Source organism: Myotis nattereri (genome assembly GCF_964212035.1).
Source record: "Myotis nattereri genome assembly, chromosome: 2".
NCBI classification, from domain to species: domain Eukaryota; kingdom Metazoa; phylum Chordata; class Mammalia; order Chiroptera; family Vespertilionidae; genus Myotis; species Myotis nattereri.
The window spans coordinates 100,770,172-100,796,862 of record NC_138076.1 but is presented as its reverse complement, the minus strand read 5'-3'; the positions used below and the strand labels follow the sequence as shown (position 1 = coordinate 100,796,862).

Sequence of the window (26,691 nt, the reverse complement as noted above, 5' to 3'; positions counted from 1 at the left end):
ATTTTCAAGACTTTTCAAGATTATAAAAAGTATGAGAGAGAACCAAGATGGCGGTGTAGGTAAATGCCTGTACTCATCACCTCCAACAACCACATAAAAATTGCAACTAACACACTTAATAACCATCATTCAGAACCACCTGAAAGCTGGCCGAATGGAAGTCCTCCAACTAGAGAAGTAAAGAGGAAAGCACATTGAAACTGGTAGAAGGGGCAGAGGTGCAGAATAGGCTGTATCAGTACCCATTTGTGCTGGTTTTTTTTTTTAATTGGGAGGGAGAACATCCCTGCAGAGGCCTCCTGTGAGGAGCAAGGGGCCCCAGCCCTGCACCAGCCCCCAACCCATGGTTCAGACTTGGGAAGAGAAGTCCCCATAACTATGGGCTATAAAAACCAGTGGAGATGCCGAAACCGGTTTGGCTCAGTGGATAGAGTGTTGGCCTGCAGACTGGAAGGTCCCAGGTTGGATTCCAGTCAAGGGCATGTACCTGGATTGCGGGCACATCCCCAGTAGGAGATGTGCAGGAGGCAGCTGATTGATGTTTCTCTCTCATCCATGTTTCTAACTATCTCTCTCCCTTTCTCTCTGTAAAAAATCAATAAAATATATTTTTTAAAAAAAGAAAAGAAAAAATGAAAACCAATGGAAATTATGGCTCAGTGATACAGAGGCTGCTGGAGACCCAGGTGTTCCTTTTAAAGGGCTAAACTAAACCATGCAGGAACTAAACTTACAAGGTCCTGCTTTCTCTGATCTCTAGTGCCAGGGCGAGGCTCTGGGGGACCCAGACACATATGAGGAGGAATAGGATTGTCTGGAATTGGGGCAGGAAATTGGGGGCAGCTTTCTCCCAGATGGAGGTGCTCACAGGGTTCATTGTTCCTGTGCTGGGACCTCCCTGATGGCAGGGCTGGCTGGCAGGCAGCCATATTTGTTTGCTCCGCCCTGGGGATTCCCTGAGAGCCTTCCCCATCCAATATGCAGCCCCACCCAACCTGTTTGCAGCAGCTTTTGCATATGAATGGCCTATCCTTGCCCAGGCTTTACACTTTGTTAAAATCTCTCAAACAAGCTGGAACTGGGTCATCATGCCCCAAACCTGTCAGTACAAGGTCCAAGACCCTGCACTAGCATGAGCCTGCCTTGCATCACAGTTGGGCCTCGCCTGGGCACCTCCAAGCCCAATACACATAACTCCTGCTGGATGGCCCCAGGCAGTGGCTGACTTTGCACCTCCCTGGAGGCCCTAGAGCCAGTGCACCTGGTGGACAGCACCAGACCATACCAGATTACAATTCTACATATCCACAAGCAACACACTTAAGGGGCAGACTCAGTGAGCATCAAAGCCCCACTAGAGCAAGTACTGCTCCATAGGGGTGTTTCCTTCACAGCAGCTCTCCAAGTGTAGCCACAGCTGGTTCTCACAGCCAATTGACCTTGAGATCAATTCCTCCCAGTGAGCAATCAGGGCTCAACTAGAAGACTACATAGTCCACACAGGGACACACCCAGGGGAGGCTGAGACACTGGACCCTACAGGACAGTTACTACACGAGGCCTCTCTACCAATTCCAGGAGAGAGAGCAGCTCTACCAAATACATAGAAACAAACACAGGAAGCAACCAAAATGAGGAGACTAAGAAACATCACAGATGAAAGAAATGGAAGAAAGCAAAATTTTGGATATAGAGTTCAAAATCATGGTTATACGGTTATTCAAGGATCTTTATGAGACTTTCAAGAATCTTAGTGAGAATTTCAAAGACATGAAAAGGGGCCAGCCAGAAATTAAGCATACACTCACTGAAATAAAGAATAATTTACAGGAATTCAACAGTAGAGTAGAGGAATCTGAGAATAAACTCAACAATGCAGAATATGAGGAAGCAAAACCCACCCAATTAGGAGAGCAAAAAGAAAAAAGAATCCAAAAATATGAGGACAAAGTTAAGGTGTACCAACATTCGCATCATGGGGTGCCAGAAAGAGAAGAGAGAAAGATATTAAAAACCTATTTGAATAAATAATGACAGAAAACTTCCCCTACCTGGTGAAAGAAACAGACAAGTCCAAGAAGCACAGAGAGTCCCAAATAAGAGGAACCCAAAGAGGACCACACAAAGACACATTATAATAACATGCCAAGGGTTAAAGACAATGAGAAAATCTTAAAAGCAGCAAGAGAAAAGCAGTTAGCTATCTACAAGGGAACACCTATATGATTATCAGCTGATTTCTTAACAGAAACTTTTCAGGCCAGAAGGGAGTGGCAGGAAATATTCAAAGTGATGAATAGCAAGGACCTGCAAATAAGATTACTCTACCCAGCAAAGCTCTCATTGAGAATTCAAGGTCAGATTAAGAGCATCACAAACAAGAAAAAGCTAAAGGAGTTTATCACCACCAAACCAGTATTACATGGAATGTTGAAGGGCATTCTTTAAGCAGAAGCACAAGCAGGAGCAGGAGGAGGAGGAGAAGAGGGAGAAATAAAAAATATGAACAATAAAATGGAAACAAATACATATCTATCAACAATTGAATCTAAAAATCAAAATAAACAACTCCAATGAACAAAATAAACTGATGAACAAAATAGAATCAGAGGCATGGAATCATGGAACAGACTGATGAGTCTCAGAGGAAAGTGGTGATGGAGGGCAGGAAAAGACTAACCAAAGATCTTACCTATGGACACAGACAGTAGGGGGATGAAGGCCTGGAGTGGGTTGGGAATCGAGTGGAGGGGCAATGGGGGGGGGGGGAAGTGGAGGCATCTTAAATACTCTTAACAATAAATATTTTTAAAATAAATAGATAAATAATAAATAAATAAGTTAATTAAAAAGTATGGAAGCATGACTTTGGGGATTTTTACCTTATACATACATACATTTTGAGACACAAGAGAATGAAGGGAAGACCAAGAGGAAATTATATGTTTTGATGGTTAGCAACTCTAATAACACTGTTTTCAAGTTGTTAAAATTATTTTTTGGGAGGGAGAAATAATTACCCTATGTATTTAAATTACTGCATATCTCTATGTCTTATGCTTTTCTCATCTGGAACATACTTACTGTAAATGATCCCATTGTAAATGGGTTCTGTTCCTCTGACTTTTCTTATGTCCTATTTGCCTTATAATTTGATTTACCACCAGCTGAGGAAAGTATATCAGACCAGTTAGTTCTGATATGGAGCATCAGCTTTGTGCCAGCAGATGAGCAATAACACATTGTGTAATGAATCAAAAGTTGCAAGATCTTTTCTGTTACAAAAGCTGGAAGCAGTTGGCATGGACATTGCTGAGCAATTGGTTATACAGGAAAATAAAGGACTGGAGTGGTTCCTGGATATAAACTCTGTAGAAAAGAAAAACAAAATCATCTTTTACATTGAGCCCAACCCTGGGATAATAACATCAGCAAGAATGAAACAGCAGCTAGCATGTCTTACCTGCTTATGTACAAGTATCAGATACTGATGAAAGATTTCCCTTTTACCATTTCAACAGTTTTATGCCACAGATACTATTTTCATCTCTATTTACAGATGCAGAAACAAGGGAAAAGTAATTGGCCCACCCAAGTATGTTTGATGAAGGTGGACTGACATTCTTAACCATAATGCCACACTTGATTTTATGCGTTTTGAAAATGATTTGAGTAAAGAAAATTTACTTGCATCTTTTTTAGTAAGAATATTTTGAGTCATTGTGATGTTTTATCTACTTTACCCACTAGAGTTTAAAAATACTTCTGAAATTATCAAATTCTGGTGACTTGTCAATACTAAAGTTTGAGTGGGTTACCAAAAGAGTAGTAAATGTTAAGAAAGCTACTGAAATGTCTTGATTCAATTTCTTTGTTTTTTTTTGCTATTTTGGTTTTTAGTTATAAAATTAATTCATTTAAACTAATTTTAAAAAGATCACCTGATTTTTTAAAATTATCATAACAATTTTCATTCTAGCAGTGGAAAAAGAACATACTTAATGTAACCCTTAACCCAGAAATACAACCATTTTAGAGAAAAGGAATACTCTTGCATTTTAAAACATGTTAGCTTTAAATTTTTTAAAAATATATACTCTTGATTTTTTGCACAGAGGAAGGAAGAGGGATAGAGAGTTAGAAACATCGATGAGAGCGAAACATCGATCAGCTGCCTCTTGCACACCCCCTACTGGTGATGTGCCCACAACCAAAGTATATGCCCTTGACTGGAATCAAACCTGGGACCCTTCAGTCCGCAGGTCGATGCTCTATCCACTGAGCCAAACCGGTTAGAGCTAACCTTAAATTTTTAAATAAATGTTTATAGCTTTAATAAAGTATAGTTTACATACTATAACATTTACTCATTTTAAGTGTCCTATTCAATGATTTCAATAAATGTGCAGAGTTGTGCAGCTATCACCACAACCCAGCATTAAGACACTTTCACTACAAGGTACCTTCATGTCTATTTACAGTCATTCCCCACAACTGCTCTCAGCTTGGCAATAACTGATCTGCTTTTGAATTGCATTAATTATTTTATTTTTTAAATTTATCTTTATTGTTGAAAGTATTACAGAATTGCATTAACTTTTAAGTGTTGCTCACAACTTTCTGTGTACATTTATGGACAAGAGTCTTTTCTATGTCTAAAGTCATATGTATAATTACTAAGTATCTCATTCTTTAACCTTTACTGTGATCGTCATCCTCTCCTGCTCAGTGTGAATATCACTGGGTTTCACTGAAGTTTCATAAGTAATTTAGAGCAGAGAATGTTATGCAGCCAGTTTTAGCGCAGTGAACATATTACTATCTTTGCACTCTTTGCACATATGGTATTTCTGAATTCATTCCAAACTTAGGCAACAAAGAGGAAAAACATTTACTGTTCATGCAGAATGGAATAATAACTGTTGTCCTCTAATGCCCTAGGGCTGCTCATCAGATGCCTGTCACTCCTGCTTTCTCCATGCTCCATTTGGGGACACTTTTTCTTTATAGTCCAAAATATTATTTTTTTAAAATCTTTACTGTTGAAAATATTGCATATTTCCCCCTCTGTACCCCCATTGACCCTTCTAACATGCCCCTGCCCCAGACCCTCACCACCCTATTGTCTGCGCCCTTGGATTATGCATATATGCATACAAGTTCTTTGGTTGATCTCTTCTCTTCCACCCACCAACCCTCCAGTCTATTCCATGCTTCTATGACTCTGGATCTATTTTGTTGATCAATTTAGTTTGCTCATTAGATTTCCATATGAGTGAGATCATGTGAGACCTGTCTTTCTCTGATTGGCTTATTTCTCCTAGCCTAGTACTCTCCATGCTATCTCAAAGGGTAAAAGATTCTTCTTTTTTAAAGCTGCATAGTATTCCATGGTGTAAATGTACCACAGCTTTTTTTTATCCACTCATCTACTGATGAGTACTTGGGCTGTTTCTAGATCTTAGCTATGAACAGAGGGGTACATACATTCTTTCTGATGTGTTTCGGTGTTCTTAGGATATATTCCTAGAATTGGGATCACGGGTCAAATGGCAGTTCCATATGTAATTTTTGAGGAAAATCCATAGTGTTTCCCATAATGGCTGTACCAGTCTGCATTCCCACCAGCAGTGTGCTAGAGTTCCCTTTCTCCACATCTTGCCAGCACTTGTCTTTGTTGGTTTGTTGAAGGTAGCCATTCTGAGAGGTGTGAGGTGATACCTCATTGTCATTTTAATTTGCATCTCCCTGATAATAACTGACTTTGAGCATTTTTTCATGTCTCTTGACCATCTGTATGTCCCCTTTAGAGAACTGTCTATTTATGCCATTTGTCCATTTTTTAATTGGGTTGTTTGTCTTCCTTTTCTTAAGTTGTAGGAGTTCCCTATATTTTTTAGATATTAATGCTTTATCAGTTCTAACATTGTCAAATATGTTCTGCCATAAGTGGGCCCTTTTTCATTTTGTTGATGGTTTCTTTTGCTGTGAAGAAGCTTTTTATTTTGATGTAGTCCCATTTGTTTAGTTTCCTTTACCCTAAGAGATCTATTGGTAAACATATTGTTATGAGAGATGTCTGAGATTTTTCTGCCTACAGTTTCTTCTAGGATTTTTATGGATTCCCTGTCTACATTTAATTCTTTTATTCATTTTGAGTTTATTCTTGTGTATGATGTAAATTGGTGGTCTAGTTTCACTTTTTTTGCATGTGTCTATCCAATTTTCCCAACACCATTTATTGAAGAGACTGTTTTGACTCCTTTTTGATAAATACTAATTGAGTATAATGGCTTGGGTTAATTTCTGAGGACCCTGTTCTGTTCCATTGATGTGTATGTCTGTTCTTATGCCAGTAGCAGACTGTTTTGATTATAGTGGTTTTGTTGATGGTTTCTTTTGCTGTGCAGAAGCTTTTTATTTTGATTTAGTCCCATTTGTTTATTTTCTCCTTAGTTTCCATTGCCCTAGGAGCTGTATCGGTAAAGATATTGCTACAATATATTAGTATGTCTGATATTTTGCTGCCTATGGAGTCTTCTAAGATTTTTATGGTTTCCCATCTTACATTTAAGTCCTTTAACCATTTTGAGTTTATTTTTGTATATAGTGTAAGTTGGTGATCTAGTTTCATTTTTTTTGCAAGTATCTGACCAATTTTCCCAGCACCATCTATTGAAGAGACTGTCTTGACTCCATTGTATGCTCTTGCCTCCTTTGTCAAATATTAATTGAGCATAATGGCTTGGGTCGACTTCTGGGTTCTCTGTTATTTTCCATTGGTCTATATGTCTGTTCTTGTGCTAGTACCAGGCAGTTTTGAGAACAGTGGCTTTGTAATATAGCCTGATATCTGGTATTGTGATCCCTCCAACTTTGTTCCTCTTTCTCAAGATTGGTGTGGCTATTTGGAGTCTTTTTTTTTTTTATTCCAGATGAATTTTTGTAGAGTTTGTTCTAGGTCTGTGAAATATGCCGTTGGTATTTTAATGGATATTGCATTGAATCTATAAATTGCTTTGGGTAGTATGGACATTTTAATGATGTTGATTCTACCAATCCATGAACACGGTATGTTCTTCCATTTGTTTATGTCTTCCTCTATCTCTTTTTTCAATGTCCTGAAGTTTTCCGAGTACATGTCTTTTGCCTCCTTAGTTAAGTTTATTCCTAGGTATCTTAATTTTTTTGGTGCAGTGGTAAACGGGATTGTTTTTTTTTAGTTTCTCTTTCTGTTAGTTCATTATTCTAATATATAAAAAGCCAGGGGCCATCATGACCTAAATGACAGGATGGACAACTGAACAGCAGGCTCCATTGATCAGGGGATGTCTAACGGGGGAACCAGGGTCCCTCAGGCTCTGATGAATCCGTGGCAGCAGCCACTGGTGAGCGGGCAGGCGGAAGGCAGACTGCTTGGTCCTTCCTCCTGGCCCTCAGACTCCAATCAATCAGTGGTGGAGGCAGGGTGGAACTGGGGACTGGCTCCCTTAGTAGTCTTGCAGGTTCAATCTCCAGAGGACAGGCCAGGCACCAATGGACCATCACTGCCGGCACAATCCCGACAGCACTGCAGGCCTCCTGGAACTCAGCCTCAGGCACTGCGGCTGCTTCTTCTCCCTAGACACTCCACAAGGATGAAAGGATACTGCCAGTAGCACCAGGGGTGACCAGCTGTGACGGCTCTCCCCATGTTTCCTCCAGGTCACTTGAGCCAGGCCCCTGCCCTCCTTGGTCCAAAAGAATCGTGAGCACTGCACACAGAAGGAATGTAGTAAAAAAACAAAAACTGATGACCAAGAGAATGCTGCAGTCAATGTCTGGAGTCCAGCTCAGGAGAATGAAGAGAAGGGAGAATTATATAAGTTCGCCGATGCCAAGATATTTCTGAGTCACTGCCTGGCGTGTGACAGTTGTGTGACCGCAGAGGAAGGAGTCCAAGTTTCTCAACAGAACACCAAGGACTTCTTCCATGTTCTGAACCTTAATAAGAAAAGTGATACCTCACAGGACAAGGTGCTGGCAGTGTCCGTGTGTCCTCAATCTCTGCCTTATTTTGCTGTCACTGATGCATCCAGAAGGCTCTGCAGCTTCCTCAAAAGCCTTGAGGCGCACTGTCTTTGATATGAAGATAGCTGCAGACTCAGCATCCTGGAGAGTCAGAAGGAATTTGTGCATCGGTACTGCCAGCACCGTGAGGAAGAGCCCTGGCTACCCATGCTGACCTCCACCTGTCCCGGCTGGGTCCGATATGCAGAGCGCGTGCTGGATCATCCCATCACCCCCCCCCCCCCCGGCAACTTCTGTACAGCCAAGTCTCCCCAGCAGATCATGAGCTCTCTGGTGAAAGATTACTTCACCAGATGGCAGAATCTGTCCCCAGACAAGATTTTCCACATCATTGTGGCCCATGTTATGACAAGAAACTGGAGGCCCTTTGAGAAGATGTTCCCACAGCTTTGCTTGTTCCCAGGGTGCTTACTGTGTGTTAACCTCAGGTGAAATTGTCCAGATAATGGAGCAAAGTGACCTTGCCTCGAACAATGCCGCCCTGGACACTCTGGAGACATGAAGGAAAAGGTGAGGCTCCACAAGGATGCCAGCTCTGACAGGTACCTGGCACACATCTTCAGGCATATGGCCAAGGAGCTGTTCAACAAAGACGTGGGGGTGCTCACCTACTGCACCCTGAGGAACAAAGAATTCCAGGAGGTCACCCTTGAAAGGGACGTAGAGGCTTTGCTACGCTTTAAGTCTGCTTACGGCTTTCAGAACATCCAAAAGTGGTCCTGAAGCTGTAGAGGGGCAAGTTCCCCTGCCACTTCATGGAGGTCCTGGCCTACGCCAGGGATGCCTAAGCTGCAGGGGTCAGGCCCAGGTGAGGACGGGCATACAGACATGACACTGCTGCGGCAGATGGAAGGCATCTACGCTGCCATTCCGGTGTGGCCAGGGGAGACCAGCCCCCATGTGCAGGAGCTGTACCAGGAGTGGCTGGGGGCGACTCCCCCCAGGCCCAGGGACCCTGCACACTTCCTAGCAGGGCCCAGGGCCCAGGGCAACCTGCTAGGACATCAAGTGGTAACAGTCCAGCAGACGTCCGGTTTGCAGGCTGCCTGAGGAGGGATGTCAGACATGTGAAGGAAAGGCTTAGCATCTCTGTCATCACTTTGGTTTTCAGAATTCCCTGCTCCCCATCTGTTGGCTCCCTCCCTCTGAGGGGTGCTGTCAACATCACATGGGTATAACTGGAATATTGTATCTTGAGAGGATTGCCCCAATGTACATATCCTTTTATCTGATGATGAAGATATCCCAAAGAACAAGAATGGAGACAGACTACTGTCCTTTAGACTTAATAAAACCCCAGAAGTGTCCTGTGAAGAGCTGAGATTTGGTTCTGTCCACGCACCTCAGAGAGATTGGATGAGGAAATATCCTGGCTTGGCCCTTACTTTACCCATTTATATTACTCTTGAAGGTGTCTTTGACACAATGTGAATGAACTGCCACTTTTTGGAATAGGGGCTCATATGAAAGTCTGCATTCCCACCTTTTCTTGAAACAGATCTGTGTTCTGCAGCTATGGCCATCGTCGTAAGATCAGGCCCTGTCGCTGGGAATCAGGGGGCACTGGAGTGGAGGTCCACCCCATCCCCCGTGCCCTTTTACATTCAGGGATTGAGCTGAACTCACTTTGGGGGAGGCATGGCAAGGGTGACAGGTGTCACAGATGGAAGGATGGAGAATGGAGAGGCAGGCACCCTGCTCAGTCCCTCCCTGGGTGGGGTCAGGCAGATGAAGGCTGGCCAGCCTGCCCCACAATTTGGTGAGATAGCGTCCTCTGTGTCCACCTCTCACCCAGTGGGCCTGGCAACTCCCCTCAGCTCCGGGCAGCCCTCTGCATTCCATGACAGCATGCTCTGCCCTCACATGCTGCTCTCCCTAAATGAGAAGGAAGAGAGCAGTTGGCCCACAGACAACTACACAGAAAGATAAGGTTCACATCTGGTGAGCACAGTGGCGGTGGCAGGAGCCTCTCATGCCTCTGTGGCAATGCTAAGGAGCAGTGTGCTGAGTGGTAAAAAGCAGCGAGCAGGTGGGCTGTACGGAGCGAGGGTCCCATGGGGAACGGGCCTAAGCCGGCAGGCAGACATCCCCTGAGGGGTCCTGGACTGCGAGAGGATGCAGGCTGGGCTGAGTGAATGAATTTTGTGCACCAGGCCTCTAGTTGGTGTATAAAAAAAGCCATAGATTTCTGGGTGTTAATATTGCTACATTGCCAAATTCATTTATTAAGTCTAATAGTTTATTGGTGGAATCTTTAAGGTTTTCTATGTACAGTATCATGTCATCTGTGAATAATGACAGTTTTATTTCTTCTTTTCCAGTTTGGATGCCTTTTATTTCTTCTTCGTGTCTGATCGCTGTGGCTAGCACTTCCAGTTCTATGTCGAGTAGGAGTGGTGAGAGTGGGCATCCCTGTCTTGTTCCTGCTCTTAGGGGAAATGGTTTTAGTTTTTGCCCATTGAGTATGATGTTGGCTGTAGGTTTGTCATACAGGCCTTTTATTATGTTGAGGTATTCTTCCTCTATTCCCAATTTGCTAAGAGTTTTTATCAAGAAAGGGTTTTGGATTTTGTCAGATGCTTTTTCTTCATCGATTGATATGGTTATGTGATTTTTGTCTCTCAATTTGTGTATGTGATGTATCACATTTATTGATTTGCAGATATTGTACCATCCTTGCATCCCTGGAATAAATCCCACTTGGTCACGGTGTACATCTTTCTAATGTAATGTTGGATCCAATTTGCTAGAATTTTGTTGAGGACTTTACATTCTATGCTCATCAGGGATATTGGCCTGTAGTTCTCTTTCTTTGTAGTGTCCTTGTCTGTGTCTGGTTTTGTTATTAGGGTAATGCTGGCTTCATGGAAAGAGATTGGAAGTGTTCCTTCCTCTTGAATCTCCTGAATTTTTTGGAATAGTCTATGAGGAGTATAGGTTTTAGTGTTTCTCTGAATGTTTGGTAGAACTCCCCTTTAAATCTGTCTGGACAGGGCTTTTGTTTGATGGAAGATTTTTGATTACTGTTTCAGTTTCATCATAGTTATTGGCCTATTCAGGTTTTTTATTTTTTTAGTTTTCCTGATTGAGTTTTGGAAGCTTGTATATTTCTAAGAATATGTCCATTTGTAGGTTGTCCAGTTTGTTGGAGTAGAGTTGTTTGTAGTATTTTTTTTTTTTTTTTTTTTTTACTATCCTTGTATTTCTGTGGGGTCTGTTGTTGCTTCACCTCTTTCATTTCTGATTTTGCTTACTTGGGTCCTCTCTTTTGTTTCTTGGTGAGCCTGGCTAGAGGTTCATCAATCTTGTTTATCCTTTCAAGGAACCAGCTCTTGGTTTTATTGATCTTTTGTATTTTTTTTTTGTCTCTATGTCATTTGTTTCCACTCTGATCTTTATTATTTCCTTCCTTCTGCTTACTCCAGGCTTTTCTTGTTGCTATCTTTCTAATTCTTTAAATTGTAGGGTTAGATAATTTATTACCAGTTATTCTTGTTTTTTTGAGGTAGGCCTGTAGAGCTATGAATTTCCCTCTCAGGACTGCTTTCACTGTGTCCCATAGATTTTGGATTGTTGTGTTTTCATTGTCATTCATTTCCAGGATGTTTTTAATTTCTTCTTTGTTCTCTTTGGTAACCCAATTATTGTTTAATAGCATGCTGTTTAGCCTTCAAGTGTTTGATTTTTTTAATTGCTTTTATTATAGTTGATTTCAAAGTTTATGCCATTGTGATCTGAGAGGATGTTTGATATGATTTCTATCTTCTTGAATTTGAAGAGACTTTTCCTGTATCCCAATATGTGGTTTATCTTTTAAAATGTCCCATGTGCACTTGAGAAGAATGTATATTTTGTAACTTTGGGGTGAAATGTTCTGAAGATGTCTATTAATTCTATCTGATCTAGTGAGTCATTTAGAATTGATGTGCCTTTGCTGGTTTTTTGTTTAGAGGATTTATCCAGTGGTGTCAGTGGGGTATTAAAGTCCCGTACTATGACTGTATTTCTGTTGATCTCTCCCTTGATATCTTCCAGTAGTTCTTTTTATGTATCTGGGTGCTCCTGTATTTGGTGCATATATGTTTACCAGAGTTATATCCTCTTGTTGAATTTCTCCCTTTAGTATTATGAAGTGGCCTTCCTTATCTCTAGTTATGGCCTTCACTTTGAGGTTTATTTTGTCAGATATATGTATTGCTACCCCAGCTTTTTTTTTTTTTTTTTTTCATTTCCATTCACCTGAAAATTTTTTTCCATCCCTTTACTACCAGTCTGTGTGAGTCCTTTGTTCTCAGGTGGGTCTCTTATAGGCAGAAGATATATGGGTCATGTTTTCTTATCCATTCAGCTACCCTATGTCTTTGGATTGGAGCATTCAATCCATTCACGTTTAAGGCTATTATTGGTAGGAACTTGTTTGTCACCATTTTTATTTTTTATGTCTGTGTTCCTTCTTCCCTTCTTATTTCTTCTTTTTACAACAGTCCCCTTAGTGTTTCTTGCATTTGTAGTTTGGTGGTAATAAACTCCCTTTGGCCTTTTTTGTTTATGAAGCTCCTTATTTCACCTTCAATTTTGAATGATATTTTTGCTGGATATAGTATTCTTGGATTCAGTCCCTTGCTTTGCATGACTTTGTATATTTCATTCCATTCCCTTCTGGCCTGATGTGTTTCTGTTGAGAAATCAGTTGATAGTCTAATGGGAGATCTCTTATAGGTAACTTTCTGTCCCTCTCTGGCTGCCTTTAAGATTCTTACTTTGTCATTGGTGTTTGCCAATTTAATTATGATGAGTCTTGGTGTCAGTCTTTTTTGGGTTCATCTTGTTTGAGACTCTGTGTGCTTCTTGAACTCTTGTGAGTTTTTTCTTCCCAATATTAGGAAGTGTTCTGTCATTATTTCTTCAAACAGGTTCTCTATTCCTTGCTCCACTTCCTCTCCTTCTGGAACCCTGTTATGCAGATGTTGTTTCATTTCATGTTGTTCCAAAGCTCCCTTAGGCTCTCCTCCTGTTTTTTAAGTTTTTTGTTTTTTGAGTTGCTGCTCTGCTTGGGTGTTTTTTTCCTACCTTGTCTTCTAGCTCACTGATGTGTACCTCAGCTTCTTCTAGTCTACTGTTGATGCTTTGTATTGTGTTCTTTATTGCAGCTATGTCATTCTTCATTTCTCCTTGGTTCTTCATTTCCTCTTGATTCTTACACATATTGTTGAATTTGTCTTCCATCCTTTTCAGCACCCTTATGGCCATTGCTCTGAATTCTTTCTCTAGCGAATTGCTTGCCGCTATTTTGTTTACTTCCTTTTCTGGTGATCCCTCCTTTTCTCTCATATGGGGGCTGTTTCTTTGTCTTCACATTTTTGCTCCTCTCAGAGTGTCTGGTTATGTGGCTCACTCTCTACCACATTGACCAAAAGGCACAAAATACAACTCAAGAAGACACAACACAGAGGGAACAAATCACAAATATATTAATGACACCAATGACCCCAATAAAGATGACCGTCAGAGAAAAGAGAATTAGGGGAGAGAAAAGAGTGCAAAAATGATATTGAGAAAAGGAAAAAAAAAGTAAGATAGAAAAGAAGAAGAGGAAAAAAGAAGGGGAAAATATATATGGGGAGAAATCTCCACAAAACAAACAAATTAACCACAAAATGCAAACAACAAACACCCAGAAAAAAAGGGAGGAACTGAATCTGAAGAGGCAGAGCTGATTTCCAGAAGGTAAGTTAAAGTAATTTAATGAATGGGGGAATGGCCATGGTTCAGTATAGAGGAGGTAGAAAGAGAATGACTGGATAAGAAGAAAAGTGAAAAACAAAACCATAAAAAATAAAAACTATAAAGTTTTAATAAATATTTTATTAATAAGTAAAAAATAAATAAATGATGAAAAAGGTTCCCCTTTCTTTAACCTATCTATACATATATTCATCTATTTTTGCAAAAGGAGAATAGAGGGAAAATAGGTTTGTGTTTGGTGACTGAAACTATTTAAGTAATTAGGAGAAGAAGAGAGCAAGTGAAGAGATGAAAAACAAAAGTGTAAAAAATTGTCTAGTGAAGAAAGAGAAAAGAGAAGGGTGCATGGACTTGGAGCAGGGGAGAGGAAATTAGATATACAAGTAAGCCAACAGAGACTGCTATAACAGTAACATGTCAGTAAAGCAGATAAAGAAGTTCAATTTTTAACAATGTGTAAAAAGAAAGGAGAGAGAAAAACTAAAGCAGGAATAGGAGAAGAGAAACAGGATGAAAAACGGAGAAGTAAGGAAGAAAAGTTTGGCAAAAAAGAAAAAAAAATGAGATAAAATAAAATAACGATACAAAAAAAAAAAATAGAATGAAGAATACTAATCCCAAAATAATAAAGGTTAAAAGATAAAATTAGCCCTAACCGGTTTGGCTCAGTGGGTAGAGCGTCAACCTGTGGACTGAAAGGTCTCAGGTTCGATTCCGATCAAGGGCATGTACCGTGGTTGCGGGCACATCCCCAGTAGGGAGTGTGCAGGAAGCAGCTGATCGATGTTTCTAACTCTCTATCCCTCTCCCTTCCTCTCTGTAAAAAATCAATAAAATATATTTTAAAAAATTAAAGAAAATTTTTTTTCCCTTTTCTTTAATTAAAATATAAAAAATAAAAAATTGAAGTAGTGAAGTGTCATTCACGACAACTGAGTTTTAATGTCCCGTGGGCACTGGTTTAAAACCCCTCTCTATTGCTTTGTCTGCCACTTCTCAATTTCCTGTTAGGTAGTCAGCACCGTGTTGAAGTTCCCAGCAAACCACCACTCCTCTGTGTCTGTCTCCACAGCCTTGGTTTCAGGCAGGTGGGACCAATATGCCCACTTTGTTTGTCTGCCTGCTTTCAGTTGTATTTACCCAAGCATTTATTTCTGACACAGGCTCTAGGTGGGGGTATTGCTGTATTAGTTTCCGGGACCAAATGGCCCCTCAACCCAGTCCCCGAGGGCACCCTTGGGGTATTCAGATTGTTTCCCTGCAGAGCTTGAGTCTGGGTGCAGCTGTGCTGGTTGCCCTGTGGGTGCTGCTAGGAGGGGTTACCTCTTCAGGAGAAAAATGGCTGTTTAGGTTTGGAGGGACCGGAGTGTCCCAGAGCTGGAGTCCTGGTTGCCTCTCCCTGCTTTGCTCCCCAGCCTCCACAAAATCACCTCCACCTGCATTGCAGCCTCGGTGAGTGATTGTAATTGAAAGATCCTATCTACTGGTTTAGCAAGTAAAAGCAAGGAAAATATAAAGACAGAGCAACTACACCGCTGTGCATCTCTCTTTCCCCTGGCATTGTGTGGCCAGTGGAGAACTTCAGGCTGCCTTTCTGGGCACAATCTCCCATGGCTGTGGACTTACATCTAGAGTCTCCTGCTGCCAGCAGCCCTGTGGACCCCCTTCCACAGTCGAGTGTTATACGTGTCCCCACGGGATGTGGACTTAGTATAGCGCAGTTTCCTTCTGACCCTCTAGTCCCGGTTGTGTGCGTCTCTCTCTCCAGCCCAGTTCCCTGATCCTACTGTTCTCCAGGCATCCTCTGTCCTTTCCAGCCACGGATTGTCTCACCAGCTGGGTTTAATTCACCAATTGTGGGTGGATGTTATTCAATTTACTTGCTTCTTCATCTCCTTCATGAGAAGGCGCAGGACATGTCTGCCTATTTGGCTGCCATTTTGTCTCCCCCCCCAGAACTTTATAGGTGCCCGTGGCCAGGGAGGCTGGAGTCTCGGTGTTTATGGGTTCCCACCTGAGGCAGCAGGTCCCTGGCTGGTGTGGCTATAAGTTCCCGGGTGATGTCCGAGGTCTCCCTTGGTGGAGGTGAGGCTGGGATACCATTCACAGCCGCTCTCCCCTTCAAGATGGCACAGTCTCCTTGGCAGAACCAGCCTCCCCAGGAGAGACTGCAGCAGGAACAAAGACCACTTGGCTAGTGGAGCCTGGTCCGCCAGCCCCCAAAAGTCCTGTGGAATATAACTGTCCCTCACCCACAGACACATATGCCCACATGTCCACATAATCCCCTTTTGCTCCCTCACTCACACTCTCTACCTCACTGCCGTCCTGTTGTCTGCCATCTTGGATTCCTCATCTAGTGCTTCTATATACAGGGAGACAAACCTATGGTCCTTCTCTATACTGCTTCCTTTTATCTTTTCCTTTCTCCTTTTTTTGAGCTTTTTTCCCCCTTAATTTGAGCTTTTGATTTGTGAGAGATAATTTTACATTTCTTCTTATCTAATTTTTTTCACTTATAGGAAATTATATTCCTGACTTTTAATTGTGCTTTCTTCTACAATAGGTATTCTCCAGGATTCTTCATTTTGTCCTGGGCAATACATTTTCAAACTAGTGAAGTGTTTCCCAACTGATGGTTCTGGAATCCATGCATGAGTTCCAGTAATGACATTTTTAAAATATGTTTTAGAAACTACGGTTATATTACAGTTCTGAAGCACTGTTATTATTTATGTCCCTTATTCAATAAGGCTTAATTATCAATCTACACTAATAAAAGATAAACATGCAAATTGACAGAACCTTCACTACACCTTAAGACACGCCCATCAGCCAATCAGAGTGACTGTATGCAAATTATCCCAACCAAGATGGCAGCCAGCAGCCACAGAGCTGGAGCAAGCAGGAGGCTTGGTTGCCCCAGTGATGGAGAAAGCCAAGCTTCCCGCCTGCCAAGGCTGACTCTGAGCTCCACTCAAGGCACCAAAGTTTCAATTATAGAAGATAAATAAACCCCAGATACCTGCTTTCAGTTGGCCGTGGCCACAGAGCTGGAGAGAGCAGAAGGCTTGGGTTGCCCCTGGTGATGGAGGAAGCCAAGCTTCCTGCCAGCCCTGGCCAGCTCTGAGCTCCTCTCAAGGCTACAAAGTTTCAATTATAGAAGGTAAATAAATCCCAGAATTAAAAAAAAAAGAAAGAAAAAAAAGGAGAGGCTGGGAGCTTCTGTTGCTGGGGGGCATGTCCAGCCTTAAAAAGGCCCTCAGCCCCTTACCCAGACTGGCCAGGAACTCCAGTGGAGACCCCCCACCCTAAAGGGGGTGTGGCCAGCCTGAAAACAGCCATCAGCCCCTCACCCAGGCTGGCCAAACCTCCATGGGGTGAGGGTCCACACTGGGGGGGGGGGACTTGACCAGCCTGCAAACAGCCATCAACCCCTCACCCAGGCTGGCCAGGCACCCCAGTGGGGACTCCCACCCTGAAGGGGGTGTGACCAGCCTGAAAACACCCATCAGCCCCTCACCCAGGCTGGCAAAGCACCCCAGCGGGACCCCCAGCCTGATTCGGACACCCTTCAGGGCAAACCAGCTGGCACCTACCTGTGCACCAGGCCTTTATCCTATATAATAAAAAGGTAATATGCAAATTGACCCTAACAGCAGAACAACTGGGAATGACTAGTCACTATGACACACAATGACCACCAGGGGACAGATGCTCAATGCAGGAGCTGTCCCCTGTTGATCAGTGAGCTCCCACATAGGGAACTCTGCTCAGCCACAAGCCAGGTTGATGGCTGCCAGCACAGCGGTGGTGGTGGGAGCCTCTCCCGCCTCCTCAGCAGCACTAAGGATGTCCAACTGGTAAGTGGACATCCCCCGAGGGCTGTCGGGCTGCCAGAGGGATGTCTGACTGCCAGCTTGGGCCCGATCCCCCAGGAAGCAGGCCTAAACCAGTAGGTGGACATCCTCCAAGGTGTCCCAGACTGTAAGAGGTCATAGGCCGGGCTGAGGGACCTCCCCGAGTGCACAAATTTTTGTACACCAGGCCTCTAGTGATGTTAATACTACCTTTCTACCTAAAGCCACTCTTTTCCTTGAATTTTTTTATTTTCAAGATCTCTTGTATTCAGTTCATGCTAATTTTTGTGGCCTGGACTATTGATGAATCTGCATGGAATATTTCGAAGACAGAATTTATAGAATTTAATATTTGATTGGATGTGGGGAAGGAGACAGAAAACTGAAAAAAATGAAAAGTAAAGAAAAGGCATCTCAGATGAATGAGCATATGTGGAACTAGTGCACTATGTGGAAAGTGGTGATATTAAAAAGTAAACAATATAATATAACAACTGCTGACATGTATTCAGTAATTTTCTTTGTGCTAGGAGCTATGTTAAGCACTTCATATGCACTATAAAATTGTATCCTAACACCAGCCTTATATGGTAAGTTCCATATTTTCTCTTTTACAGATAAGGAAATGTAGAGGGATTATATATGTTCATTATAAATGTAAATAATTCAGAAGCCAGAACTCTTACATATTATTGCTTTCTAGTGGGAAACTGAAGCAGGTTTGGAGTTGTACATAGTCAACAGGATTCATACTGCTAAATAATTAAACAAAATACAGACTGACTGTAGAGTATTGGCAAGTAGGAAAGATAGTGGGATGGTGAAAGGACATTCTAGACCAGGGGTGGGCAAACGTTTTGACTGGAGGGCCACAATGGGTTCTTAAACTGGACCGGAGGGCCGGAACAAAAGCATGGATGGAGTGTTTGTGTGAACTAATATAAATTCAAAGTAAACATCATTACATAAAAGGGTACGGTCTTTTTTTTTTTTAGTTTTATTCATTTCAAACGGGCCGGATCCGGCCCGCGGGCCGTAGTTTGCCCACGGCTGTTCTAGACTAAAGGATCAGCATGGAATAGTGACCTTGGGTAAGAAAGCATGTGGATTGGTCTAAAATGACAATAGGTATATATGAGAGGGGTAGTGTCCAGGACATAGGAAATAGAAAGATGGAAAAATATGGAAAAGTAGGTGGAAAATGATGCCAGTGGTAGGGGGAATGGATAGATATTGGTGAGAGTGGAAGGGAGGATACACGTTATTAAGATATAGCAATCTTCTTAATGTCAACTTTGACTACTTTATCATAAGAATCATATCACCCTGGAAGTGGTGGCTACTTTCTTTTTCTCATATATTGACATATATATATATTACACACACACACACACACACACACACACACACACACACACACACACACACCCCTCTGGGGTACTCTGGTTGAAAGAAATTTTCTAGACTAACTTTATAAACATATAGAGAAGCAAACATGTTTTTCTGAAAGTTGGGTTGTCATTTTCTATTTTTATGGCCAAATCTAGATTGAAAGTTGAATGTCAGGCAGTTGTTACATACTAAGACATTATGTGCCAGTGCACTAGGCACTGAGAATACAAACCTGAGTAAAGCATACCTCCTGTCCTGAAACACTCATAGTACAGGACAGGAGACAGAAGATTCAACAAATGATTTCAATGCCATGTGCTAAGTACTGTGACAGCAAAATAAAAAGAGGGACTGGCTACTGGTGTGGGGTGGAGTAGAGCCTGGAAAGTAAAGCCAATAAGATCATTATTGAGCTCTGCTGCTGTTTTGCTAAGTTGCTCACCAGAAATCTGAGCATCATTCTGTCATCTTTCTTTTCCGTGCAATGACCCCTTATCCAGTGAATCCCTCTGTGACTCAACCAATCAGCCTCAGAGTTGCTTTGGGAATCCAGTTCCCCTTCTCTGTGGGTGTGCTCCATATCCTGAACTAGAGCAGACATTCCTCAGCTGGTCCCTTTGTTTTCGTTCTCTTTGCCCTTAAACCCATCCTCCATGCTGCCTCCAGAGGACTCTAAGACACAGAACTAATTAGGTTACCATCCCTCATTTCATCCCAGCATGGCATATAAAACCCTCCAAGATGTGGACCCTTCTCCCTTTTCATTCTCAATTCTTGCCTTCATTTCCCCTAGGGTGTGCCTAAATCCCAGTTCTTCAATGGCTGTTTCTAATCCCAAGTGTCTTTGTGGCTCTATTCTCTCTGCCTGAAATGCCCCCACCCTCACCCCAAGCCGTCTTCTTGAGGACTCTTCTTCCAAGACTTGATTCCCTGGAGTATTTAGACAACTGCCTTGTAAATAGAGGAACAGGCAGCTCATAGGCCCAACATCTCACTCAGTGAGACTTTTTATCCTGAAAACCTTGAATGTCCAGACCTGAAGACAACTATTTTCTTTTTTGTCTTTATTCTTCATCAGACCAATGAATGCTAAATATTTTTCCTTATCATAGCAGTAAACCTACACCTGTATGTCACCCCCTTTTGAAGTAAAGCTTGCCTTATAGTTCATTGTAGGGTATCTCACAGCTTATTAGGTAAAGTGAATTAAATTTTAAAAATAGTAATAGGTTGTCAACATGATGCTCATCTCCACAAAGCACATAGCACATTAGGGATTGTAGTCATTGAAAACACACAATCTGAGTTATGAACACTTGTTAATTCTCTCAAGTTGATGTCAGTAATGATTAGTCATGAGCAGAGTACAAAGCTTTGGCTCCCTCATGCTGCCAAGTGGAGATCAAAGTGTCATCCATCTTTACCACTAGCTATTGTCAGAGTCACTCATATTCCAAACAAAACAAGATTTTGTTTTGTATTTGAAATGTTGAAGAGAAAAAAAATCTAATTGGGCTAGATGTTATTAGAGGCAAGAGTCAGTGCCTCAGAAACAAAAAAGAAGTTAGAAGCATTAAATTTCGAGAACATCCTGTTGTATGTTTCTTTGTACAGGGAAAAGAAAGAAAAAAGCAGGTGTTTTTGCCAGAGAATTGAGGTAGAAAGAGGAAAGTGATGGGAAACTGGAAACAAACAGGAACATTTGAGAAATGGACAAGCTAGTATCCATTCAATGAGGGCATAGGAAACCACATATACAAATTGACTTGGAACAAGATTTTGTTTCCAAAAGTAATTAGAGTTATGTTAACTGCATAAAGCACACCAGGGAACACCTGTGTTTCTATGTAGCTGAAACATTGGCCCATTTCTCTTGGGTCACCCAACTATTTATAATGTAGAGGTTTTCTGGTCAAGCAGGGACAAGTTTACTTATCTATTCATCAATATATGAGATTACACAGAAGAGGAGTATTTTGAAATAGGCCAGAAATTAGACCTATTGAAGATATTAGAAAAATATATTAAAACCTACTCCTGAATCATATTAATGATTCTGGTAAAAGCTATTTTAAACTAATGTCAGACTTTTTAAATTCCAAACTTGCATAAACAAGTAGCACCAATTTGGGTAAGTAGATTGATAATGTTTTTTAATACAAAATGCAGTTTATTTCTTCTACTGGTTATTTATTTATTTATTTTTTAATATTTTTTATTGATTAAGATATTACATATGTGTACCCTCTACCCCCCCACCCCCCCGCTCACCCCCTCACCCCCCCGTTGTCTGTGTCCATTGGTTAGGCCTATATGCTTGCATATAAGTCCTTTGGTTGATCTTTCCCCCTTGCCCCCACCCTCCCCTACCTTCCCTCCAAGGCCCGACAGTCCAATCAAAGCCTCTCCGTCTCTGGATCAGTCCTTGTTCATCAGTTTATGTTGTTCATTATATTCCACAAATAAGTGAGATCTTGTGGTATTTATCCGCTCTCCAGTTCCATCCATGCTGTGGCAAATGGTAAGAGTTCCTTTTTCTTCTTCCTCTTCTTAAAGAATACCTTTCAGCATTTCATATAATGCTGGTTTGGTGGTGATGAACTCCTTTAGCTTTTCCTTATCTGTGAAGCTCTTTATCTGACCTTCTATTCTGAATGATAGCTTTGCTGGATAAAGTAATCTTGGTTGCAGGTTCTTGCTATTCATCTCTTTGAATATTTCTTGCCACTCTCTTCTGGCCTGCATGGTTTCTGTTGAGAAATCAGCTGACAGTCGGATGGGTACTCCCTTGTAGGTAACTGACTGTCTTTCTCTTGCTGCTTTTAAGATTCTCTCTTTATCTTTTGCTCTTGGCATTTTAATTATGATGTGTCTTGGTGTGGTCCTCTTTGGATTCCTTTTGTTTGGGGTTCTCTGCGCTTCCTGGACTTGTAAGTCCATTTCTTTCACCAGGTGGGGGAAGTTTTCTGTCATTATTTCTTCAAAAAGGTTTTCAATATCTTGCCCTCTCTCTCCTTCTGGTACCCCTATAATTCTGATGTTGGTACGCTTGAAGTTGTCCCAGAGGTTCCTTACACTATCTTCATATTTTTTGAATCTCTTTTCTTTTTTCTTTTTCGGTTGGGTATTTTTTGTTTCTTTGTATTTCAAATCTTTGACTTGATTCTTGGGATCCTCTTGTCTGCTGTTGGATCTCTGTAAATTATTCTTTATTTCAGTCAGTGTATGCTTAATTTCTAGTTGGTCCTTTTTCATGTCCTCCATGGTCTCACTATACTCCTTGAGGGATTCATTAAATTTATCGGCGATTTCCATAAAATTCTTGACAAACCTTATAAACGTGGACTTGAACTCTATATCCAGTCGTCTGCCCTCCTCCGTTTCTGCCAATTGTGACCTGTTTCTTCGTCTCCGCATTTTGGCTGCTTCCCTGTGTTGATAGAGTGGCCCTGCGCGCCAGGTGTCCTGTAGGGCCCAGTGGCTCAGCCTCCCCAGTTACCTGGGGTGGACACTCTTGGTGCACTCCTGGTGCCTTGGTTGTTGTAGGATCACTGGGAGGAATTGACCTCCAGGCCAATTGGCTGTGGGAAGCAGCTGTGTCTGAAGTGGGAGAATGGTCCCCCTCTGACCACTGGGTACGGTGGCTCCTGGATCTAAGGAGGTGCTAATTCAGCCCCTGCCTGAGGCCACACAGCCAGAGCCATGAAGAGGCTCAGCTGTGAAGCAATGCAAGCCACTGCGGGGCCTTGGGCCTTCTCTTGAAAGTTCCGGGTCTGCCTGGCTGGGCTGTAGTTAGGTACATTCACATGCAAAAGCCTCTGCTGCAGCCTGGGTGGGGCAGGGTCTCAGGGAGTCAAAAGGGCGGAGGAAGAAGCTATGGCTGATTCTCCGCGCCCGGAGTCGCGCGTCTCAGTGTCCCGGTAACGGCTGCAAGCACCTCTGAGGGAAATCCGCCCTCAAGTTCGCCCGCTGCCGCCTGACAGACCAGCCTCTCCCCGTATGAGTCCTGGGTCCCCAGAGACTTCCCGGAACCGGAGTTCAGAGCAGTCGGGAGCTTGTGATTCAAAAAGACAGCCGCGTCCTCAGGTGCTACCCCCTTTCCGCGGGCGCGAGCCGCCGCCGTACCTCTGCACTCAGCCTCCGCAGCTCCTCTGGCTCTCAGCGTGCTTTTCTTTTCTTCTAGTTGTAGAAATTACACTCAGCCAGCCTTCCTGTTGTTCTGGACGATGTTTGCTCCGTCCTTTGGGGTATTTTTCAATTGTTGTGTGAGGCGACTATTTCCCGGTGTTTATCTATGCCGCCATCTTAGTTTCTCCTCTTCTACTGGTTATTGATATTTTATGTATTTTTAAAAAAGTATTCAGCCTGACCAGTTTGGCTCAGTGGGTAGAGCATCGGCCTGTGGACTGAAGGGTCCTGGGTTCGATTCCAGTCAAGGGCATGTACCTTGGTTGCGTGCGGGCACATCTCTAATAGGGGGTGTGCAGGAGGCAGCTGTTTCTCTCATCAATGTTTCTAACTCTCTATCCTTTTCCCTTCCTCTCTGTAAAAAATCAATAAAATATATATTTTAAAAAGTATTCATAAAAATGTAGAATCCATGGGGACATTTTGAAATAGAGATTAGAGGTGAGAGGGAATAGAATGTGCTGAGGACATGATTGCTCTAGTAAGCTAGGCTAAGACTAATAAGCATTCTCAAGTTATTATAAGCTAAGATTTAAATGGAAATGTACTTGTCATGGGGCTTATTAGCAATAGAATAAAGTTTTGGTGTTGTTTTTTATACATTTTTATTGATTTCAGAGAGGAAGGGAAAGGGAGAGAGAGATAAAAACATCAGTGATGAGAGAGAATAATTAATCGGCTGCCTCCTGCATACCCCACAGTAGGGACCGAGCCTGGAACCCCGGCATATGCCCTTGACCGGAATTGAACTTGGTAACTTCACTCTGCAGGCTGATGCTCTATCCACTGAGCCAAACCAGCTAAGGTATAGAATAAAATTTTTAGGTTTGTCAAGAGCTACAGATCTTTTTTTCTTGCACTAATGTTAAGGTTCTGCTTCCTCAGAATCTCCAGGTGCCTCTGGGAACTCTTGCCTGTCCCTCAGACTCACCTGGCAGGTTCTCCTCCTCTCAGTTCATCTTCTGGGACACAGTCTGCCCTGCCTTCTTGCAGGGCACATTTTGCCATCTTACATTTTGCCTTCCAGTGCTAGTTCTTCTCTAATATGGAAAAGAGTCAGTCCTTTTATTCCCCCCTTCAGGGGGCTGCTCCTAAAATTCGGAGCCAAGTGCCTCAGGCAGTTCCCACTCACCTGCCCACAATGGAGCTGTCCTTCATCTGGTATGCTCATTCCTCCCTGGACGTAGGCCTGAAACCTCAGACCCTCATCTCTAAGTAAAAGGAAGTTTCCTAAAAGCAAACACTGTCGGCAGAGCTGCGCCCCATCTAAAACACCGTTTAGTTACTGTGCAGGGCAGCTCATGCGTCCTAATAATGAATTCCCATTCCTGAGCAGATCATTTACTTTACTTCTCAATAACCACAGGGTCCTTAAAGTGTTTTCCACCATATGTCCGTGATCAGTCTGCAAAGGTGTATTGGTGTCTTTAATTCTGAAGAAATGGGAAAACCATGTGTAACTTCACCATTTTCCCACATCACATTACAAATATATATATTGTTCAGACCCAGCCAAAGCATTCTTTCCACATGGCACCCTGGTACTACCCAAGAACCACCCTAAAATTTTTGCTGAAAACAAGAACCACAGATTTTTGTGTTTTTTCTCACTGGTCTCTGACCACCTTCACTGTCCTCTCCTGGTTTCCCAGGGGAGCTTTGTCATCATCCCAAACGGAGCTGGGAGAAGGGTGTGTTCTCAGCACTATAGGTGTTTCTGGTATTAAGGATCCAGTTTATCCTTGCCTATCCCAAACCAAGACACTCCTATGTTGGAGAAGAGTAAGGAGGAGAGAAGCATCAATTTTGGCCTCCAGAAAGCTTCTCAGTTGGAAAAAGGAATCAATATCCTTAGAGAACCTCCTGTGTGCAGCAGTCCATGCGGCCTTGCCTTCCAGTTACATCTTTACATGTCTGTATTTGTCCTTAGGCTCCAAATGTCTTACAGTCAGAGGATGGTCTTTCTTTCCATGTTTCTGTGCCCACCAATGATTGCCTCTAGAAGATGCTCAGAAATTGGTTATCAACTGAATGCCTAAAACCATCACCAGCTCTGTTAATTGCATCATGGGCTAAGGGATCAGAGTTCCTTTACCAGGGATTATTTTCCTTGTAGGGACACCTTTACTGGAAGATCAATTCCCTGTTTTGTGACAAATTTAGACAGACATGCACATAGTTCCTATCACTCAGAGTGTCTTAAAAGCTGTCAAGGAAACAATTCATTTCCAGCTTGAAGTGGGAGGCATCAAGGTCATCTTCTGTAGACTTCTCTGGGGACTGATAATTTCTCCTCATGTGCTTTATCCCAGGGGATCCAGGTTGTACAGAGTGGACTCAAGAGGGCTGGTGCAAGTAGTATTTTAAGTCACAGGAACAGATCCTGACAATAACTTGGTCTGTTGATGAAACTAATTAAATAATGCTAATAACTGGCAAATAGTGATAGCAGATGGCGAAAGTTACCCTGGCTGCAGAGTTGAATGGGAAAGAAGAAAACAGGGAAGAGGATCTAACTATAGCTGATGAAGGATGATCATTATATATCTCATGTGGATAATAATAGTAATTTTAATTAAAAGTGTTGAACCTGAGTGGCATAAGATTTGGTTTGTGATGAGATTTTTCTTTACCTATTTCTTCACAAAATTAATATATTTTATTCCTTGGTAACTATTTGAGGATAAACAATGTGCACATGAAATAGTCTATGTTGAGTTCTTGTCTGTCTATTCAAAGTTACCAAAACACCACGAAAATAGGACTCCAAAGAAAGAATGAAGGGACATCTTCAGGAGTTAGTGCCGTAGCACTCTTGAGATGCCCATTGTGCTGCCCTCACATGGACCTTTTTGATGCTTCTGTAGCAGCAGCCAACTTACCCTGCTTACTGGCAGATTGTAGCTTTCTTGGTTTACCTCAACTGTAATTTCATTTGGTAACATTTAGGATATTGGTAGTTGCTTCCTCAGTTACAAAGAAGAATGTGCAATAACTTAGGGGCTTGATTTCTGGTTGACAGTTGGTAGGATAAATTATGGCAAACCTGAGCAGTCATGGGTTGAAGCTTTAAAGTTTATTTTTTGAATTTTATCTCTTTGGGGTCAGTTGTACAGATCTGGCTTCTGACCTTTGTTTACCATTAGTAAGTTTCACCTTTACTGAAGCATTTTCAGAATATGTGCAGTATGGTTTTTTTTCATAGTGAAAAAACTCTTTCTATCCATTATATAAATTATGGAAAAAGGTTTAGAAAACACCAAAACAAATTGACAAGAGATGTTACCTCTGAGAAAGAAAATGGGATTGAAGTCTATAAACGGTTCATTTGCTTTATATAGTACTAGAGGCCCAGTGCACAAAAATTTGTGCACTCGAGGGGGTCCCTCAGCCCGGTCTGTGCCCTCTCACAGTCTGGGACCCCTTGGGGGATGAC

General features: G+C 42.2%; 1 protein-coding gene and 1 pseudogene across 4 annotated transcripts in view; both read left to right on the top strand.

The window, feature by feature from the left end:
- Positions 1 to 26,691, top strand: part of DCLK1 (doublecortin like kinase 1) — a gene marked incomplete at its 3' end in the record, with an annotated part of 550,874 nt that overhangs the window by 50,300 nt on the left and 473,883 nt on the right. The gene's annotated exons all lie outside the window — the stretch shown is intronic.
- LOC308511943 (nuclear prelamin A recognition factor-like) lies at positions 7,329 to 9,120 on the top strand (annotated as a pseudogene). Its single transcript has 2 exons — positions 7,329 to 7,388; positions 7,744 to 9,120. The product of its transcript is annotated as a nuclear prelamin A recognition factor-like (transcript).